This window comes from Schistocerca piceifrons, chromosome 2, assembly GCF_021461385.2.
Source record: "Schistocerca piceifrons isolate TAMUIC-IGC-003096 chromosome 2, iqSchPice1.1, whole genome shotgun sequence".
Classification (NCBI taxonomy): Eukaryota; Metazoa; Arthropoda; class Insecta; order Orthoptera; family Acrididae; genus Schistocerca; species Schistocerca piceifrons.
In genome coordinates this window covers 980675977-980695401 of record NC_060139.1, presented here as the reverse complement: position 1 = coordinate 980695401, position 19425 = coordinate 980675977, and the positions used below count along the sequence as shown (strand labels likewise).

Below are 19425 nucleotides of genomic sequence, written 5' to 3'. Positions count from 1 at the left end.
CCATACAGTCTCCCCATGTCTCGTCCTGTGGAGGCAGCCTGTTTTATTTTCTCTGTTTGTTATTTTACCAACAATGTATTCTAAACCAGTTAACTGAACACAAAAATGGAAATGACATGCAGTTAATACTGTACTAGAAAGAAAATCAAACTATGGTTTAAAGGAAATGTACCAGAAAATCGACAACAGTGCACTGAAGATGGAGCTAAAGGTGAATCAACACTCAACGGAGTTCATGCAGTTAGGAAGGAGACGATAGGCAGAATTTCTTGAGGTAGTTGGCATGTGGCTCATGAGAATGCATCAGTTCATGAAACATGACTAAACGAGAAGAGTAAAAACTATGAATACACACTAATATAATAATTAAGAAAATCGCACCAGGATTTTGTCAAATGGGACGGAAACCGGTACATGTAAAGATAAACAAATTATTGCCCTTGCAGAAAATTTTTATCTTTTATTCCAAAAAAGGAGCTTCGCAAATTGAGCTGGTTAATAACGCTCTGGTCCACCTCTGGCCCTCTTGCAATCAGTTATTCGACTTCGCGTTGATTGATTAAGTTGTCGGATGTCCCCCAGAGGAATATCGATTCTGTCAATAAGCGCGTTAGATCTTCAAAACGTTGAGCTGATTGAAGGGCCCTGTCCATTATGTACCAAATGTTCTGAATTGGAGAGATATCGGGTGACCTTGCCGGCCCAGGAAGGCTTTGACAAGCACGAAGGCAAGCAGTAAAAATTCTCGCCGTGCACAGGCGGACATTATCTTGCTCGAATGTAAGCCCAGGACGGCTTTCCAAGAAGGGTAACAAATCACGGCGTAGAATATCGTCGACGTACGGCTGTGCTGTAATAGTGTCGCGGATGGCAAACGAAGGGTTGCTGCTACGAAACCAAATGGCACCTCGGACCATCTCTCCTGGTTGTTGGGCGGTACGGCGAGCGACAGACAGATTGGTATTCCACCACTGTCCAGGGCGTTCTCATACACGTCTTTGACATGGAGTTTCATCGAATAGAATAGATTTGTCTTCAGCAATGAGCCCCGCTTCAAATTGACCAATGAACATGTGTCTGGAGACGCTCCAGAGAGTGGTGGGATACCAATCAGACTGTCGTTTACTGTATGGCCTGAGAAACTAATGGTCTGGGATGCCATGTTCTTTCATGGCAGGACCCCTTTGGTTGATATCTACGACAGCCTTAAAGTACAGCGATACGTGGACGATATTATACGCAACATTTTGTTGCCCTTCATGGCAAGATATCCAGGGCTTACACTTCAGTAAGAAAAAGCCCACACGCATAAGGTGAAAGTTTGTACTGCTTGCCTTCGTGCTGGACAAACCCTACCTTCCTCATAATGTCATGGTATCTCTCCCAAATGAGAACGTTTCGACCATTATGGGTACGACCCTCTAACCATCTCGGTATTTTGACGATCTAAGGCACGAATTGGACAGAATATCCACGATATCTCTTGGAAGACCATCCAACTGCTCTACCATTCAGTGCCAAACCGAATAACTACTTACATAAGGGCCAGAGGTGAATCAACGCGTTATTAACTCGCTGAATTTGTGAAGGTCTTTCTCTTAACATAAATCATCCAATTTATCTAAAATTTAATTAATTGTTTGTCTGAACATGCACATTATATCTAGCTATTTCGTTCCCATTCAGATAATTCCTTCTTTGTGCTTCGTTTCTTTCGTCTTAAAACTTATTTGAAACAAGAGTAATGAGGAATATGTGTGGACCAGCCTTCGGTAAAGGGAATGGAGGAGAGGGACGAAGGAGAAAATTTACCAACCAACAATCGTACTTGGGTCAAAGAGCAGCAGAATCTAGCGGGTGGCCATATAACCATACGCAAGAAGAAAGACAGGCGGAGAAAACGTATCAGTGGAAAACAAACACCAGACGCGCCACAGGACGACCAAGGCGTCGCTGGATGGACTACCTGGATAAGGACGTAGCATCCTTGGGGATTGAAGACGCCTGGAGAACAAAACGAAAAGGAGTGTAGACAGTTTGTGAACGGGGCTGTGAGCACTGGATGTGTATGTATGTATATATGCATGTTTTGGTGTTGAAGGAAAATAGAAACAGGAGAGATTACAGATCAGTTAATTCCACCAGTGGAGAAGAATATCTAGGAATTGTGGCATCGAGGCCGTTGACTACTAGTCACAATTCTGGAAGTTATGTTAACAGTAGAAAAGACACTGTCAAGTGACTATAAAACTGATTATGATGTGTTAGTCTATTGTAGTAGATTAACGTCCTATTGTTTGTTGTTCTACGAGTATTTAGATGTTTATAGTGCAATTATTGTGGCACTAAGCTTCCACCGCCTTATGCTAATTTTACGTATGTACAGGTTTAGAGCGCAGATATTTATCTTTTAGGGTATGCTGTGGGTTCGGTTGTCCAGAGTTATAAGTCATGCTCTGCTTTCTTGTTCTTCTTTTTCTACAATAACTGTCCTATGGAATCTATCTTGATGTCACATACAGCCTTGTCATCTGTGAGCTCTTCATATGCGGCTTTGAAGGTGTTTTTTGTTAATGTATTAAGTTTGTTCTATTGTTCCTTGTTTCTACGTACTGTGCAGATCTGTCATTCTACATGACTGTAGTCTTGATGTATTGTGGTCACTGACGTTTCTGTATTGTCCATAGCAGATGCTGTGTTCTGTGAAACCTCCTTCTGAGACTGGCAGCACCTTGGTCACACTTTCGTAACTACCAGCTACAGCGCTGGTCAATCAGCGACATTACCGAGCTATACGGAAATAATGTTGTATGGCACAGCCACAATGAAGCAATGTTAATGGCGACACTATCGCATTCACGTATTGCCGTAAAATATGGCACATTAAGCGGTTTGGCTGTTCTGTATGTACGAGAATCGTGTGTCACGTGTCTAGTGTGGCATTAGCATTTTAGCATCTGTTACGAGGAAATGCGCTTAAAATGGAAAACAGTCGACCAACGCACAGCAGTGACAAACCACGCTGGTGACAGTGCTAAGGGTGTGCCGGCATAGAGAGGTGGACGGCGGTGGTAGCGGCCGCTGCACCACCCGGTTCTGCTGACGTCACCGAGCTCAGAAGGGCTGAGGATAAGTGCTGTGCCGCTTGCATGAGACACGTTGAAGCTTGTTGGCAACCGACGACGTCATTGTCCTAGCTTGAGCAAAAATATAGAAAACTCATGAGGTGAACCTGAGTGATGTTTGGCTGTGAACAGATCATTAAAAGAGACTGAGGATTGATCACATTTGTTCGAACAGAAGGTGACGGAAGAATCAGATGAGAGTGAACAATTACCAGAGACGTAATTATCTCAGTCCGATCGGGATTACAGAGATCATGAAAGAGAAAATTCTCGAATTATGTGTTGAGTATTTTGGGTATTGAATTGGGGATCCAGAAACGATGGAGAGGCTTCGTCCCGCCGTAGCCCTCAGTGATTCACAACCCCCCAACAGGCCACTGCAGTCCGCCCACCGCCACCCGACACCGAAGCCAGATTTATTGTGCGGGTTCGGCACCCAGTGGAGCCTCCACCCCCCCCCCCCCCCCCCGCCCACACACAACAGGAACGTCTCATACCAGACGGGCGTAGCCCGGAATGTTTCCGCCGACATAATGTAACTGGGGCGGAATAAGGGGAACCAGCCAGCATTCGCCTAGGCGGATGAAAATCCGCGTTAAAAGCCATCCACAGGCTTGCCGGCACGCCGGAGCTCGACACTAATCCACCGGGAAGCAGCGCGTTAGAACGCGCGATTAGCTGGGGTGGGGGGGATTCTCGAATTAGTGGTAAATCTTTTTGCTCAGAATAAGTGAAGCACATAGATGACACAGAAAAATGTCACTAGAAGTGATGTAAGATGTAAGACACCATAATCTACTAAACCTAGACCCATAACCGCTAAGTTTGTATCGAATAGGAAAAGATTTGATAACTTCAGAGCGATGAAGAAACCCGCGAAGAGATAATACACAATTATCTCACATCTAATAGATTAAACATCTTGAACAATGCAGTCTAGGGATCTGGACTACACAATGTGTTTGCAAGTGATGGTGTGATGATGGCGAAGACAGACGATGGAAAAAGATCAGTTAAGAATGCGAATGAAATAGAAAGCTTGTGCTTTAAGAGCTGACATGTTAACTCGTGCTGCCGCTTGTTCTGCCTAACGATGGCAGGCAATGAAAACCTCTTCTTAAATTCTGCAGGTGAATCAAAAACGTTTTCTTAAATCAGAATACAAAGTAATACAGAAAGTTGCTGAATGTGTAACTGTATAGTAGAAGCCTAGTTATTGACAGATTGGAAAAATCCATGCACTTTCAAATCTCTCTTTGATTATGGAGTTACTGTTTATTAGAATTACGAGTTTTCACAGACAGACGGAATTGTATCTGTAATGTAAATGTAGGATATAGTTTGCCATAATTTACTGATGTACTTACTAATAATATATTTTACATTATGTTATTACTAAACTCACCTTTTATTTCCCTATTTTATTTTGTAGCCTTTACTCACATCATTGGTGTTACTCATCTTTAGCACCATCAGTGGCACTCTGTATTATTATTGCTTTCATGTTGCTTTTAATACTGTCACTTGCAGATTACATGTGATATATTTATTGAGGTTAGTTCCCCTACCAACCCTTCCCTCTTCCACTGCTGATTCAAAACCAATTGACCTTGAAACTTCCTGACAAATTAAATTGTATACCGGAATGAGACACGGGTCGACGACCCTTACCTTTCCCAGACAAGTCCACTAACCACTGGCCTGTCGCACCTTGACTCCCTACCCACCTTGACAGTTGCCTTTTTCCGTAACGGGCAAACTCACATGTTCGAGTCCTTGTTTGTTACAAAGTTTTAATCTGACAGGAAGTTTCAAATTAGCGCATACTCCGATGTAGAGCGAAAATTCATTCCGGCGGCTGACCTTGCCCTCAAATTCTTCCTTCCTAAGTGTACCTACTACAATGGGGCAAATTTTGTATCATCTGTGCTAATTATATACCTTTACTTTGGAAACCGTTTGCTACGTTCTCTGGTAAACTATTGTATCTTGAGAAGTAAAATGATGCTTATGCATCTGTTCAGAATTTAATCTAAAGCAGACAGATTACTTCTGCCCACACACACACACCCACACACAGACACACACACACACACACACACACACACACACACACACACACACACGCACAAGGATGACGAAATCCAGTACGTATAAGATGATAAAGTCTCTTTTAATGCTCTACCTCTACTTTAAATCCATAGATTTCAAACACACATAGCCGTTCTCATTCAACTAAATGTACCGTAAATACATTAGTCATATCTGATGTAGAAATAAAAATTATCTACGTCATATTCACTGGATGTAACCGTAGATTAGAACTGGGATCTTTGTCTGATGTTAACTGTAAGTGAATAAGGCTTCTACTATTGAAACCAATAACTGTTCATTCAATAGCTCATAAGCCCCCACGTCCATTAGCATGATAATAACTTGCCCCAACTTAAAATTAGTTTAGAGAGTTCACTGTCAAACACGTAAATATGATAAGTCCACGACCAAATACTTGCAAATATTCCGATTCTCACGCAAGGCTATATATTGCTGCATATACGTACTGTCTGTTCCTGGTCTTCACCCTGACTGATAGACGAATGTCAAAAAGCTCCACACAAAAATGTCCGCCGCTATTTCAATCCTCGCCTTGACATGATTTAGAGGTCGTACACTACTGATACCCGAAACACACTTAAACTGTAAATTTGATGCCAAATGGGTGTCATACATTGGCGCAAAAAAGGCGCAACAGAAAGAAGAAGTTGTGCAACACAAATAAAAGTAGTTAGGCGTGTTTCTACATCCGAAAGATGATGCCAATTCAGACTTCCCGCAATTCACATAATAGTGGCGCTATTAGCACCACTAAGAGGGTGCAAATCAGGTTTGTAACACTGTAAGTATTAGTTGTCATTGAGCTTGGACATGGTGATTTGATGTTAGCCGAAAATGACTTCAAGATGAGAAAGACGCCATTATCAACGCCTCACTGAGTTTAAACGAGGATCTGGATGTACCTTCTGCGATACTGCAGAAAGAATGTAGCTTCTGAAACTTCCTGGCAGATTAAAACTGTGTGCCCGACCGAGACTCGAACTCGGGACCTTTGCCTTTCGCGGGCAAGTGCTCTACCAACTGAGCTACCGAAGCACGACTCAGGCCCGCTACCCACAGCTTTACTTCTGCCAGTACCTCGCCTCCTACCTTCCAAACTTTACAGAAGCTCTCCTGCGAGCCTTGCAGAACTAGCACTCCTGAAAGAAAGGATATTGCGGAGACATGGCTTAGTCACAGCCTGGGGGGTGTTTCCAGAATGAGATTTTCACTCTGCAGCGGAGTGTGCGCTGATATGAAACTTCCTGGCAGTAAAGCTGTGAGGACGGGGCGTGAGTCGTGCTTCGGTAGCTCAGTTGGTAGAGCACTTGCCCGCGGAAGGCAAAGGTCCCGAGTTCGAGTCTCGGTCGGGCACACAGTTTTAATCTGCCAGGAAGCTTCATATCAGCGCACACTCCGCTGCAGAGTGAAAATCTCATTCTGGAATGTAGCTTCTGTACATTGCTGTTGGCAGCGGTGGTCACGAGCATGTACAATCTTAAGAATATCAGTTTCCGTATGCCCACATGATACTACTGAAAGAAAACACCATCGTGTTCGGCGTATGGCTCTGATGCGTCTGCAGCAGCAATATGAGCAGCAGTTGGCATCTCAGTGACACAAGAAACTGTCACAAATCGATTACGTCAAAGCCCCGAGCCAGACCTCCTGTAGCGTTCAATACACTGACGCCGAACCACCACCATTTGTGACTTCCGTGGAGTCGAGCGAGAGCTCATTGGCGGGCAGGGCTGAGACCTCCTGTGTTTTACAACGAAAGCCGGTTCTCGCTCAGTGCCAGTGATGACCGTGTTTCGCTTAGAAGGAGGCCAGATGAGGGCCTGCAGCCAACCTGTCTGCATGCTAGACACACTGGACCTACACTTGTGGTCTCTGGTGTGATTTAGCATGAGAGCAGGAGCACTCTCTTGGGTATCCCACCCATCCTGACTGCAAATCCGTATGTCAGTAAGGTGATTCGACCTGTTGCGCTGCCATTCATGAACAATGTTCTAGGGTTTGTCTTCCAACAGAATGAGGTTCGCCCACTTACTGCTGTTGTAATCCAACATACTCCACGCAGTGTTGACATATTGCCGTGGCCTACTCGATCACCAATTCTGTCTCCAATCGAGCACATGTGGGACATCATTGAATGACAACTCCAGCGTCACCCACAAACAGCACGAACTGTCCCTATATTCACCGACCAAGTGCAACAGGCATTGAACTCCATCCCACAAACTGATATCCTACACCTGTACAACCCAAAGCACGTATGTCTGTATGCTTGCATTTAAAATTATGGCGGTAATACCTGTTATTCATGTACCAGCATTTCACACTGATAATCGCTTATCTCGTCGTTACATTTACTTATGGTCTTGAGCGTTAACCACTTCATTATGTCATCTACGCAAATGTGTTTCCGAAATTCCAGTGTTAATCCCTTAATTATGTCACCCACACAAATGTGTTTCCGAAATAACTTTATATTACTTATGTTTTTGTGTTTGGATATTTTTCTGTCAATGTATATGAATTTGTATCCAAGTTTCCTCCGCATTCTAGTTCTGTTCTTAGTTTTTCTCATGCTTATTTTGTTCGACGGCTTTGTCCATTTAAACACTACTAAGAGTTGCTATGTTATTAATAAAGGTATTAATAAATGTAAAAATTGAAAACTAAGTGCACTTACACATCCCTAACTACATCTACTGTGTGGAAATTCTGGTTTTTGTACAAGGAAAGTATATTCCTTTCCGTAATTCAAAATTGGTAATATTTATAAGATATCTACTTCGGTAGCACTTACTGAGACCCACCTGTAGGCATTTCGTTTGTAAATATCCCTTCAGGCTGTTTCACAATACTTTCGTCTGTCCTCTTATCGCCTTATCTCTCAATGTTATCGTGCTCATTCCACTGGAAGGGTGCTAGTTCGTTCCTCTACAGCATTTCTTTCCAAATTATAACTAATTTTTCTACCAAATTTGCTTTAAATCGTTCCAGGGCTTTAGGACGAGCTTTTTACCTGTGACTTTGCCTCCATGCGCACATGTCAAATAGAGCTTACATATATTTAACGAATTTCACATACACTTGCAGACATATTTCACCTGTATCTCTAGAGAATTTCGCCACAGTTTAATTTTCATGCAGCTCAGTGTTTACGACGTCGTGTCTCCTAAATTATGTGTTGTAAAATGATACATTTTTCTAGATATATTTAGCAGCATATGTGGATACTGTCTGCGGAAAATATTGCAAATATTAGTATCGAAATAGTAAATTTTTATGTCCTGCATGATGCGGTAGTTTGGCACACCTCTCATGTTAATGACGTCTTGCTCTGTGCTGCAGTTTTACTGCATAAACATCGAAACGCACGATGCAATGCACGCGGTTGTCATGCAGGATACACATCACCTTACTTTGGCTTACACCATGTTGGCGAGCCACTTGCCTGGAGCTTTTGCTAGGGTTCGTGTTAATATCCTGTGGGGCCCGGTCCTCCAAGTCTGGTGAACGCACAGTCTGCCACCTCCTAGCATCATCATCCGTCTGAAACGGCCCAGGGTCACACAAACGCTCAAAAACGGGCTGAAATGCTGTATCATGTGGTTGCTGTCTGTGACGGTACTTGTTTTGGTACAGCCGTGCTCCCATCTGCTTGGCCGTACACAAACACCATCTCTGCTCTTTCCCGACATAAATATCGGACGATTCTGCTGCTTACATTAAGCTGCGTCAATCACACAACTTGCAACACACATTAAACACACAACATGTGGACATAAGAATATTCCGGTATATTGGTAATTTTTAATTATGGACCGTCTGACAGCAACTGAACAAAACACAATTTTAGTGCCATGCGCGTCTCGCCTTTATTTTCTGCAAGGCATCATCAGTGGCCAGGAATATGTACATATGTTAGCTATTTAATTTACATTTTTGTCACTGTGCTTATAGGTTATAAACAGTTCTGGTGGTTGGTATTTCTTATTAAATAGTAATGTTTTGAAATGTACTTACAGGTTGCGTGGACAATTTCTTACATATTACGCTACTGTTGCATTTTTGGTGTTGTTCTTCTTCTTATGAATGCCAATTTGCGGTCTTTTCCCACATTTCACAGCACTATGAACTGAACGCTTGTTTCAATGCAATGTCTTGGTTTCTGTTGCCGACTCAAATGTTTTTGCCAAAGATCGAATGTTATTGTCAAACTTTCGAGTGTAATTATTGAAGTGTCTGTGGTCTGTTCGTGTATGCATTTGTGTGTGCGTTTGTGTATGTATGAATGTATGTGTGTGTGCGTGTGTGTGCGTGTGTGTGTGTGTGTGTGTGTGTGTGTGTGTGTGTGTGTGTATGTTTTGGTGTGATATTTTTTTGTGCTGTGTGTGTGAGTAGTGTGTGTGTGTGTGTGTGTGTGTGTGTGTGTGTATGTTATGTGTGTGTGTATGGCACTAAAATTGTGTTTTATTCAGTTGCTGTCAGACGGTCCATAAGTAAAAATTATCAGTATACCGTAATATTACACGCAACTGAGGAACACAGGACTACAAAAGTTGAAGATAAAAATATTCATTCTTTAGCGCTATCTACCGAGGCAACGACGCATTTCCGGCTAGATATTCACAGGACAGTATCTTTTTTCCTCTAGTTCCAGTCAGGAAAACTGTTCCTGCAGTTTGTCGGTTTTATTAATGTTCTCCCTGTGTACACACACATCCATTTTTATAAGATGTATGGATTTACGTTATTACTGTTCATTCATACTCTAAAGCGATGACAAATGCCTCTTCCTTGCTTTACAGTGGTGAGCTGCCTCTCCTTTCTTGACGTCTGTTAATGGTAGTCAACGCAATTGGAAAAAGGTTCTCGTTATGGCGTAAATTAATAATTAGAGCTGGATGAACGCCTAGTGTGTGTGGTACACATGTTGTTAGGACACCAATTTCTCCAACAAATTGTTGCATCCATGGATGTGGGCAAAAGTTAATTCACATTTTCTAGTTGTTTCAAGCCTCTTTTGTGAGCATGCAGGCAAAATCACGCAAGAAAATGATATCTCAGTAATTCCAGTGGCTAATGCCAGTGATGGGTCGTACTATCGGCAACGGTATGGTGCAAATTCAGCCAGATATTTAAAAATTTTTAACGCTACAATCAGAAGCCAATGAAACTGATGGCGTATCAAAATCGGCTACTACGAGGTATAAATCTTCGTTCTTCTTCTCCCCTTCAACTACTGCCAACGCTTCAGACATATCTGACAGGACGCTGCCAAACGCCGTGGCTGTCACAACTCTGCCTTCTCCACACGATACATTTTAAAGAGGAATATCATGCACATTTGATCCAAACAACAACAGTCTTATAAAGCTTTTAAGCTCACCTGGTGTTGGATTATCATTAAAATGTCAAAGGCATCTCATGTTCTTGTTATCGTGGTCCTGTGCAAGCCTCATCATCTCCGAGTAACTACGGCAACGTACATCCTTCCTAATTTGATTAGTGTATCCACATCTTGTTCTCCCTCTACGATGTTTACCCCTCTACGCTTCCCTCCAATACTAAATTGGTGATCCCTTAATGCCTAAGAACATGTCATACCAAGCGACCCCTTCTTCCAGCTGTGCCACAAATTGATCTTCTCCCCAATTCTGTTCAGTATCTCCTCATTAGCTACTTGATCCACCTATTAGATCTTTAGCGTTTTTCTGTAGCACCACATTTCTTAACTTATATTATCTTCTAATCTAAGCTGTTTATCGGCGCTGTTTCACTTCCATACACGACTACACTCCATACAAATACTTCCACAAAAGACTTCCTGACACTTACGTCTACATTCGAAATTAATAAATTCCTCTACCTCAGAAATTCTTTCCTAGCCATCACCAGTCTACATTCTGTATCCTCTCAACTTCGACCATCATCAGTTATTTTACTGCCCAATGGCGAAACTCATGTACTACTTTATGTGTCTCATGTCCTAATGTAATTCTCTCAGCATCACCTGATTTAATTCGACTACATTCCATTATCCTCGTTTTGCTTTTATTGGTATTCATCTTATATCCTTCTTTCAAGACACTGTACATCCCGTTCTACTGCTCTTCCAGGGCAGAATTACAATTTCGTAGGCAAACGTCACAGTTTTTATTTCTTCTCCCTGGATTTTAATTTCTACTCCAAATTTTTCCTTTGTTTCATTTACTGCTTGCTCAATATACAGACAATAACATCTGGGATGGGCTACAACCCTGTCTCACTCCCTTCCCATCTACTGCTTTCCCTTTCTGTACAAATTATAAATAGCTTTCACTCCTTATATTTTACCCCTGCCACCCTCAGAATTTGAAACAGAGTATTCCAGTCAACATATGCAAACGCTTTCTCTAAGTGTACAAATGCTACAAATATAGCATTGTCTTTCCTTAACCTCTCTTCTAAGACAAGTCGTTGGGTCAGTATTGCCTCGCGTTTTACTACATTTCTACAGAATCCAAACTGATGTTCCCCGAGGTCCGCTTCTAAAAACTGATAGTTCGGTAATTCTCACACCTGTTAACACTAGCCTTTTTTGGGATTGGAATTATTATCTTCTTCTTGAATTCTGAGTGTATTTCGCATCTCTCGTACATCTTGATCACCAGATGGAAGAGTTTTGCCATTGCTGGGCCTCCAAACGCTATCGTAGTTCTAACGGAGTGTTGTCTACTCCCTGGGCTGTTTTCGATTTACGAATTTCAGTGCTCTGTCAAATTCTTCACTCAGTATCCTGTCTCCCTTCTCATCTTCATCTACGTCCTCCACCATTTCCATAATATTGCCCTCAACTACATCACACTTGTATATACGCTCTATATACTCTTTTATCACCTATCTGCTTCCTCCTTTTTGCTTAGGACTGGTTTTAGACCTGGGCTCTTGATATTCAAACAGGTGTTCCTCTTTTCTCCAAAGGTCTCTTTAATTTTCCTGTAGGTGGTATCTATCTTACCCCTAGTATATATGCTTCTACATCCTTGCATTTCTCCTCTAGCCATTTCTGCTTAGCCATTTTACACTTCCTATTCATCTCATATTTGAGACCTTTGTTTTCTTTTTCGGCTGCTTCATTTACTGCATTTTTATATTTCCTCCTTTCATCGATTAAATTCAATATCTCTTGTATTTCACAAGGATTTCTGCTAGCCCTTGACTTTATACCTACTCGATCCTCTGCTGCCTTCACTATGTCATCTCTCAAAGCTACCCATTGTTCTTCTAGCGTATTTCTTTCTCCCATTCTCGTCATACGTTCCCTAATGCTCTCCCTGAAGCTCTGTAGAACCTCTAGTTCTTTCAGTTTATCCAGGTCCCATCTCCTCAAATTGACATCTTTTTGCAGTTTCTTCACTTTTAATTTACAGTTCATAACCAATAGATTGTGGTCAGAGCCCACATCCGCCTCTGGAAATGTCTTACAATTTAAAATCTGGTCCCTGAATCTCTGTCTTCCCTTATATATTCTATCTGAAACCTTCTAGTATCTCCAGGCTTCTTACACGTATACAACCTTCTTTTATTATTCTTGAACCAAGTGTTAGCTAAGATTAAGTTAAGCTCCGTGCAAAATTCTACCAGGCGGCTTCCTCTTTCATTTCTTACCCCCAGTCGATATTCACCTACTACTTTTCATTCTCTTCATTTTCCTACTATCGGATTCCAGTCCCCCATGACTATTAAATTTCATCTCCCTTAACTGGCTGAATAATTTCTTTTTTGTGATCGTACATTCCTTCAATCTCTTCATGCACAGGCTAGACGTTTTTTACCTTGAGGGTTACACCAAAAGCGGGACATGTGGGAGAAAGCAAACACTTTACAAAGAATTCTTTTGATGTGTGAAACAAGCGCTTTTGTGAGTAACGGCAAGTTCCCTGCTGACAGAAGCATTCCCTGCACCCATTCCTGCTACTGCAGCCACAATATTATAGTAAACTCTGGCTATGGAAGCACATATCTGGTCAAGAGCGCACCTTTCATTTGATTATCAAAACTGAAGCATCTAGGCTGCTTCCACGTTACCAACAACGCCCGGCAATAACAAGGAGAACATTGCATCATGTAAGAACCCTGTTAGCTTGCTTATCTTTAACAGATTCTGCTACCAATATTCATTTAATCAAATGACGAAACACAAGTAATTTCCCTGTCAGTCAGTAATCCAGCTTGCATTTTCATCATCATAAAACATACTTCAAAACACCTGTGTGGAAGTTGAAACTGCGATTTGTCTAGGAACGTAAAGCTGACATTGGAGGTAGAGGCTACCCAGTTTATCCCAGAGAAATCTGTACATTTTCTTCGAAACGACGAACAACGTAATCAACTCACTTTGCCCCTTCGAACCCACTTCGACCCATGTATGTAACATATGCTGTTTTTTCAGTATTCTGTAAATTTTGCGTGCTACAAAAGCGTTGCATTTACTTTCTTCATCGCGTAGACGTCGTTCCTGTGACGCTACTATATGTCACCACACACCCGATCATTGGAACGTCCCCCAGCTAGTAACGGGGACAGCTGGATTCGGTCGGTATGAGAAGCGATGGAGTTTGGCAGTGACTCACGGTGGTCAGCAAGTGGGTCAACATCGGCTGCGAAGACAGAGTCCACGCGGAGCAGAATCGCACGTGGCGAAATGGCGTTTTATAGGTTATATCTTCTGGACTGGCCCGCGTCGAGTATTTCTGGGTCAGTACTAATCGTAGTGAATTGGTACGAATAACAGTAACAAGAGCACCTCCATGTATCCCATTTCCCTAAGTCCTAATTGGTCGTTTCGCAGTCAGAGGGGGTCCAACACAAAGGGTGTTTTGTGAACATCGATTCTCTCCAATGAGCGAATGTTGAGAGTAATCTGTCTCAATCAAAATCATTCCTTGACTGGCCCATCACCCACCTAGATTTTAGATACCGAACGCCTAAGGAGGCAGAGAGAAGGGAGCGATCGTCTTAGACTGTGTTCATGGTTTTGTACTCTGTTACTTTGATCCATAATTCCTTAAGTTTTATAAATGTGAACCAAGGTAATGGAAGTCATTGACAAGTGTTGTGATACTGTATCTACTTTATTACATGTAATCACTAAGGGGCAGAAATGTTGGAAGAGCATGTCGCAGCGACTGAGGACGCTGAAACGCAGCCTGTTATCAGTCAGTGAGAGAGATGTTAGAGACTGGTGGTGTTTCTCGTTAGTCATTGAGCGAAAGGTCGGCAACGCCTGCAAGGACGGAGTTCATGCGGAGGAGCCATGCATGTGGCGAAACGTCACTGTTAGGATTCAACTGTTGGGGTGGCGGCCATCGAGCACTTTTAGGTCTACACGAATCTGAGTGAGTTCGTACGAGAGACAATTATGTATGATATAAGCACATCCATGTAGCTTATGGACCTAGGTCCCGAGGGTTCACTCGTGATCTAATGGTTAACGTTGCTGCTTCTGGATTATATGGACCTGGGTTCGATTCCCGCCCGAGTCGGGGAGTTTCTCCGCCCGGGGCTGAGTGTTTCCTCTGTCCTTATCATTTTATGATCATTCGGAAAAATAGCAAGTCTGGGCAGTGGAAAGATTGGGACTTTGTACGAGCGCTGTTAACCCCGCCGTTGAGAACTCTAGAAACCATCATCATCATCATCATCATCATCATCGTGCTGATGGTTCGAACTGTGGTCACAGTGGGTTCAACGGAAAAGGTATTCTGTTGGCATTGATATATTTCTCTCTCTCTCTCTCTCTCTCTCTGTCTGTCTGTCTGTCTCTCTCTCTCTCTCTCTCTCTCTCTCTCTCTCTCTCTCTCTCTCTCTGTCGGTAGCAATCATAAAATTTGTGTAGCCATATTTCTGCGAACCGAAAATGAATACCAAGCCCACAGGCTAGAGGTTTGTTATTCTCCTACTCCCTGAATTGAGCACAACGAAGGTCTCATCCACAATCTCTATGAAATCACTGCAGTGCACTTGTTCACACATTAGATAGCGAATCGCCTCTGTAGTTGTGTGAGATAGTAGTAGTTGAAGTGCTAAGCGTAGTCGTTGTCAGTCTTCGCCATTGCCTCTAATTTGTTTGTTGCTGAGGTAACTTCCAGCTAATTCTCATCTCGCCGTTGTCCAGAATTAACAGTTTTTCGAGCACCGTTGTGGGCATTGCCTTGTTTTTCTATATAATGACTTGATCCAGTAACTGTAGGCTTGAGAATTTGACCAAAAGTGGGACATCCGAGAACACCCACGCACGTTTCAGTTAATCATTTGAGTGCAAGACGCAAGTGTTTATGTAACGGCAAGCTTCCTCCTGACAGAAGTGTTCTTTGCACTCATGCCTGCCATTGCAGCCACGACGTTACAGCAGATATTGGCCAAGGAAGCAATTAATTCGGTCAAGAGCGCAGCTGTCATTTTATTGCCAAAACTGAAGTAGATAGGCTGTTTCCACTTTGCCAACAACGCATGGGGCATAACAAGGAGAACATTGAAGTGAAATCGACGCGTCCAGTTGTCTCGCTGATCATAAGAAATTCTGCTATCAGTGTTCATTTAATCAAATGACCAAACAGAAATACTTTCCCTGTCAGTCAGGGTTGCAGCCTCCATTTTCATCATCATAAAACATCTTTGAAAATACCTGTATTCCAACTGAAATTGGGGTTTATCCAGGAACCTTAGCTTGACACTGCAGCTAGAGGCTATCCGAGTTTTTCCCATAGTAAACTGCAACTTTTCTACAAAGCAACGACCAACACAACCAACTCTCAAATGTTCCCTTTGCCCAATCAAATTCATTCTGACCAATGTGTAGAATCTCTGATACTTTTTCAGTATTCGTTTAATTTTACGAGGTACAAGTTTATTTTAATCACTTTGATTATGGTACAGACTTCCTTTCTGTGAAGATACTAGGTGTCGCCAAACGCGTGACCACTGGAACTTCTCTCTGATAGTCCCAGCGACAGCTGGTATCGGTCGGTGTGATTGGCTCTGGAGTTTGATAGCGACACTCGCTGGTCAGCAAGTGGAAGGTCAACATCGCCTGCGGCGACGTAGCTGACGCACAGCTGAATGGCATATGGCGAGATTCCACAGTTTCGACTTCAAGAGCTGCATTTTTGGGTCAGTACCAATCTGAGTGAGTTGGTACGAATTAGGATTATGAGTAACGAGAGCACATTCGTGTCTAAGCGCAGATGGTTCGTTTCTTGGTTAGAGTTGAGTCAACTCAAATGATGCTGTGTAGACATCGATTCCATGCAGTAAGCGAAAATTGAGACGACATCTGTCTGAAGTAAAATCACTCCAGGAGTAGTCCCTCAGCAAGGAGACCTAAATTCTAGATTTTGAACAGCAAAGGGGGCAGCGAGATGGGACCCATCCTCTGGGAGTGTGTGCATGGTGGAATTATAAACTATTTCTTTCGTTGCTGAAGTTTTATGGATGTTATCTAAGGTAATGGAAGTAATTGACAAGTGTTATAACACTGTATCAATGTTATTACATGTAGCTGTGGTTAAGCGCCTTCTCTAATATTGGCCTCAGTTTACCGGCTTCTCCCTGACATCTGGGGAGGAAGGACGGGTAGGATATCACAGTACTAACTTTCACCATGTGAACGACCATTTGAAACGCCCACTGCCGGCGAAAATGCAGAAAGAGTGTGTTGTATCGACCAGGGACACTGATACACCGGTTGGCATCAGTCAATGCGAGAGACATTGGAGATTGGTGGTATCTCTCGTTGGTCAGGGAGCGAAAGGTCAGCATCGCCTGTGAGGATGGAGCCCTCTTGGGAGATCCTGGCATGCGGCTAAATGGCAGTGTTTTGATTCACCTGCTGGACTAGCGGCCATCGAACATTTTTAGGGCGGCGCCAATCGGAATGAATTGATACGAGGGGCGATTATGAATAACTTACACAATCCTACGTGTCTTGTGGCCCTAAGTTCTGATGATTCGAACTATGGTCACAGTGGGTTCAACTCGAAGTGTGTTGCGTGGCCATCGATATACGAGTGTTATTCGGAAAGTAAGGAACGATCGGTAGCGAAATGGAAAATGTAGTGAAAATCTGATGAAGCTTTGCACAGCTGCATTGGGCACTGTGTCTAGTACGCCCGTCGATCGCATCATGTCGCTCTTTTCAGTTACGATCTCACAGTGAGAACGTAAAGATAGCTAGACATAAGCGACTCCCGCCAATTATGAGGACCTGACGAAAGATTTCGCCTGAAGCTATGTAATCCCAATAACATAACTGTTATGCAGTTCGCTCTACACGACAATTCTCGGCCGCACTCTGCATGGGCAATGAAGATGCTCCTGCAGCGTTCTAGATGGGAAGTGTTTGATCACCAACAATACAGCCCGCAATTGGCTACCCCTGAGGGTCAACTCTGCTCAAATGAACCGCTGGCTTTGAAACAATATTTTCACACAGACAACGAGCCGCAGTCCACAGTAGAAAATTGTCGAAAAGCACTGGCGGCTGTCTTCTGTAACGGGGGAATTGAAAAGTTGGTCAAATGCTACGACGGATGTCTAAGTCTGAGCAGCGTCTGTGTAGAGAAGTAGCAGGAAGGTGTAGTTACCCTTAGCAAATAAAACAGTTTTGATTTTCACTATGGTTCCCATTTCGCGACCTATCATTCCTTACTTTCCGAATAGCCCTGCTATTTCTATTTTGTGTCTACCTTTTGGCAGCACTTATAAAATTTATATCGGCATATTTCTTCGACTCGAAAGTGCTCCGTTAAGTGTAGATTAACTTTAGATGTAAACATTGGAACCAGCACTTGTGTTTTGAACTGTAACTTGTGTAAGTTGAGCCGGCCGTGGTGGCCGTGCGGTTCTAGGCGCTACAGTACGGAACCACGGGGCTGCTACGGTCGCAGGTTCGAATCCTGCCTCGGGCATGGATGTGTGTGATGTCTTTAGGTTAGTTAGGTTTAAGTAGTTCTAAGTTCTAGGGGACTGATGACCTCAGATGTTAAGTCCCATAGTGCTCAGAGCCATTTTGTGTAGGTTGAGATACTTGGGCAGATAATTTGATTAAGAATTTAATGATATTAATTCGGGAATGTTGTAGCTGGAACCCAGCCAGCCTGAATCTGTAAGACTTGTGTTATGAAAATTGTAAACTTGTAAGGCTAATTTCCAATTTTCCTATTGGAGCTTTGACAAAAGGCACACGCTTCTCAGGTGTGCATTTCTCCTCTGTTATGTCATTATGGAATTTTATAAACTGACTTTATCTGAATCATTGCCAACAATATAATCTACAGGGAGCTCCAAAATACCATTACAAACTGCTGGGTCTTGCAGAGGGTGCCGAGTAGATAATATTCTTAATTGGAACCCACTTCCTTAAGCGTAGCGCTTCCGTGCTACAACCATATGAAAACATGTTGATAACCCAACCAATTTTACAGCTAATTTATTGTCACCCATTGCGTCACTTGTTTATGATTCTACTCATTAATAACAAAAAAAGGAAACGTAAATCAGTTTTTACAAACACTGTTGTTTACAGTTCGGCCTCTTGCAATTCGATTGTGCGGCGTCTCCTTGGTGAACACCACTCAGGCCTGCTGACGGTAAAGGTATCGTTTATCAAAGCCGTTGTGTAATTATGGCGAAAAGGGAGCATGATAAAGGCGGCGAGCAGCACTTCCATTACTGTTTAGCTCGCCGTACAGAAGGATCATGTCGGCGTATTCTGCAAACGTATACTCAGTGCTGTTGCTCTTCCACTCAGACACGTTAATGAAGCTCGAACCAGGTCAGAGAGGTAGGACAGACGTCAAATGACGTCAGCCAATCCGGTGCAAGCACTCCTCACCATGACTACCCTGTTGGATACATAATTACAAAACATCATTTCAAACAGATGTAGCACGGAAACGGTGCGTTTCCGGACAAGGGTTCCAATTCAAAATATTGTCTACTCAGTCCCCTCGACATATCCTAGACGTCTCAATGGGGAATTTTACAGCACCCTGCTCTCTTCTCCCTTGATGAAAGCTTTTCTAAAGTCTCTGCACCATACAGCCTCTAACGTACGAGTATGGGCGAGAAATATTTCTCTTTGATGTCATGCTCAGAACGCCGGAAACGCATTTGCTTCTACACAACGGTTACTGTGCCATCCAGCCTT

General features: G+C 42.9%; 1 non-coding gene across 1 annotated transcript; it reads left to right on the top strand.

Moving 5' to 3' along the window:
* The first annotated feature begins 6519 nt into the window (after positions 1-6519).
* Positions 6520-6594, top strand: Trnap-cgg. Its single transcript has one exon. It is a non-coding gene; the product is annotated as a tRNA-Pro (tRNA).
* Positions 6595-19425: the final 12831 nt, after the last annotated feature.